The sequence below is a fragment of the Miniopterus natalensis genome, chromosome X (genome assembly GCF_054644295.1).
Source record: "Miniopterus natalensis isolate mMinNat1 chromosome X, mMinNat1.hap1, whole genome shotgun sequence".
NCBI lineage: Eukaryota > Metazoa > Chordata > Mammalia > Chiroptera > Miniopteridae > Miniopterus > Miniopterus natalensis.
In genome coordinates this window covers 48,112,096-48,115,937 of record NC_142103.1, presented here as the reverse complement: position 1 = coordinate 48,115,937, position 3,842 = coordinate 48,112,096, and positions in this window count along the sequence as shown.

Below are 3,842 nucleotides of genomic sequence, written 5' to 3'. Positions count from 1 at the left end.
TGATACGAGGTTAATTTCCAAAATATATAAAGTACTCATAAAACTCAACAAAAGGAAGAGAAACAATCCAATTAAAAATGGGCAAAAGACCTAAATAAACACTTCTCCAAAGAGGATATACAAATGGCCAAGAGACATCAAAAAATGCACAATGCCACTAATCGTCAGAGAGATTCAAATTAAAACAACGAGGTACCACCTCACACCTGCAAAAATGGTTATCATCAGTAAATCAACAAACAACAAGTGCTGGCCAGCATGTAGAGAGAAAGTAACCCTAGTACATTGTTGGTGGGAATACAGACAGGTAAAACCACTATGGAAAAGCATGTGGAATTTCTTCAAAAAATTAAAAATGGAACTACCATTTGACCCAGTGTTCCCACTTCAAGGAATATATCCCAAGAAGACTGAAAAACCAATCAGATAGAATATATGAACCCCTATGTTCATAGCAATGTTATTTACAATAGCTAAAATCTGGAAATAGCTCAAGTGCCCATCATTTACACAATGGAATACTATACAGCTGTAACAAAGAAGGACTACTTACTTTGAGACAGCATAAAGGGACCTGGAGAATATTATGCTAAGTGAAATAATCCAGTCAGAGAAAGACAGATATCACATCGTATCACTTATACGTGAAATCTGATGAACAAAATAGACCCAGAGACACTGAAACATGTTACAGCCTGAGGTAGACATTGAAGCATGTAACAGCCTAAGGAATTTCTGAGGGATGGGGGGTAAAATGTGGAAAGAGATTAACCAATGGATTTATATGCATGTATGCATAATGTATAGACACAGACAATAGTGTGGTGAAGTCCTTGGGAGGAGAAAGGAGCAGGTTAGATCAGTTCAATGGGGGGAAATGAGGACATTTGTAATACTTTCAACAATAAAGATAAATTTTCAAAAAAGAAATGAAATATATTTATTTATTTATTTATTTATTTATTTATTTATTTATTTATCTTTGTTGTTCAGAGTATTACAGATGTCCTTTATTTTCCCCCATTGTCCTCTCCACCTGGTATCTGCCCCCACCAGGCCTTCACCACTCTATTGTCTGTGTCCATGAGTTATGCATATATGCATATAAATTCTTTCATTAATCTCTGCCCTCCCCAGTGCCTGCTTCCCTCTGAGATTCTTTAGTCTGTGCCATGCTTACATGTTTATGGAACTTTTGTATATTAATTTTACATCCTGCAACTTTAGTAAATTCACTTATTATTTTTAACTTTTTTTGGCGATGTTTATCTGGTTTTCTTTTATGCCATCTGCTAATGCTGATATTTCTACCTCTTTCTTTCTAAATTGGATGCATTTTTATTTTTATTTTTTTATTTTTTATTTTATATCTTTATTGATTTCAGAGAGAGGAAGGGAGAGGGAGAGAGAGAGATAGAAACATCAATAATGAGAAAATCATTGATTGGCTGCAGCCCGCAACCTGGGCATGTACCCTGACTAGGAATCGAACCCTGATCACCTGGATCCTAGGTCGATGCTCAACCGCTGAGCCATGCTTGGCTGGGCAATTGGATGCATTTTTAAATTTTTCTTACCTAACTGTTCTGGGTAAGGCTTCTAATATCATGTTTAATAAAAGTGGCAGAGAGTAAGCATCCTCACCTTTTTCCTGACTTTAGAGGAAAAGCTTTCAAGTTTTTACCATAGAGTATGTTGACTATGGACTTGTCATATACAGCATTTATTATGTTGAGTGTGCATTACCTGTATACTCACTTTGTTAAAAGACTTTCATCAGAAATAAATGGTGAATTTTGTCAAATATTTTTTTGTATCTACTGAGATGATCATATTATTTTTATCTTTCATTTATTAATGTGGAGTATCACATTTCTCTTTTTTTAATTTATCTTTATTGTTGATAGTATTACAGATATCCCGCCATTTTTCCCCCCATTGATCCTGTCCATTCCGCATTCACCTTCCACAAGCCTTCACCACACTACTGTCTATATCCATGGGTTATGCATATATGCATATAAGTTCTTTGATTAATCTCTCCCCCACACTCCCCTACCTTTGCCTTTCCACTGAGATTCATCAGTCTGTTCCATGCTTCTATGTCTTTGGATCTATTTTGTTCCTCAGTCTATTTTGTTTTATTAGATTCCACATATGAGTGAGATCATGTAAAACTGAATCAGGAAGAATCAGAAAACCTGTATAGGCTAATAACAACTGATGAAATTGAAGCAGTAATAAAAAAAAACTCCCAGCAAACAAAGGCGCTGGTTCTGACAGCTTCACAGGGGAGTTTTCTAATTCTTTAAGTTGTAGGCTTAGATAGTTTACTAAAAATTTGTCATGCTTTTTGAGGTAGGCCTGTAGTGCTATGAACTTCCCTCTTAGGACTGCTTTTGCTGTGTCCCATAGATTTTGGGTTATTGTGTGTTCATTTTCATTTGTTTCCAGGAAGTTTTTATTTCTTCCTTAATGTCTTTGGTACTCATTCATTGTTTAATAACATGCTATTTAGCCTCCATACGTTTGAATGCTTTTGAGTGTTTTTATTGTAGTTGATTTCTAATTTCATGCCCTTTTGATCTGAGATACTTGATGTGATTTCAATCTTTTTGAACTTGTAGAGACTTTTTTGGTTTCCTAACATGTGGTCTATCTTTGAGAATGACCCCGTGCAATTTAGATAAAATGTTTTATAAATACATATATGAAATTATATATATACATATAATTTCATCTAGTCTAGCATGTCATTTAAGCCCAATGTTTGCTTATTACTTTTCTGTCTGAATAATCTACCAAATGATGTAGATGAATATTAATGTCCCCTACTATCATTTTATTCCTATCTATTTCCCCTTTTAGCTCTTTAATATTAGTTTATATATTTAGACGTTCTTGTGTTGGGTGCATAGACATTTACATATGTAATAATCTCTTCTTGGATTGACTCCTTTATCATTATAGAATGACCTTTGTTTCTAATTACAATGTTTGTTTTAAAGCCTATTTTTTCTGACATAAGTATAGATACCCCAGTTTTATTTTGATTTCCATTTGCATGGATTATATCTTTCTGTCCCTTCACTTTCATCTCTGTGCCTTTACATCTGAAGCAAATCTCTTGTAGAAGCATACAGATGGATCTTGTGTGTGTGATTTTTAATTATTTCATCCCCATTATGCCTTTTAACTGAAGAAATTATTGTATTTACTTAAAGTAATTATTGTTGGGTATGTACATATCATTCTGTTAATTGTTTTCCCTCTGTTTTGTAGGTCCTCTGTTCCTTTATTCTTTTCATTCTCCCTTCTTTGAGATTTGATGAATTTCTTTAGTGCTATGCTTAGATACTTTTCTCATAATCTTTTCTGTATCTACTATAAGTTTTTGCTCTGTGATTATACTGAGGATTACATATAACAAATTATATTTATAACAGTATATTTTAACTTGATGACAACTAAAGTTTGAAAATATTCTAAATTTCTGCATTTTAGGCCCCTCCCATATTTTATAAATTTGATATCATATTTTACATTTTTTAATTTTGTGTAGCCCTCAACTAATTAGTGAAATTACAGTTCTTTTTACTACTTTTATATTTTCACTTTCAAACTAGCTTTGTAAGTGATTAATCCACAACTTTTACTATATATTAACATTTACCAGTAAAATTTATAACCTCACATTTTCTTGTTCCTCTTTAGCACCCTCCTTTTCTGCTTAAAGAAATCCCATTAACATTTATTGTAATGTCTGTTTAGTGGTGTTAAATTCTTTTAGCTTTTGCTGTCAAAAACTCAAAACTAAATAACTTTTCTGGGTAGATGGTTCT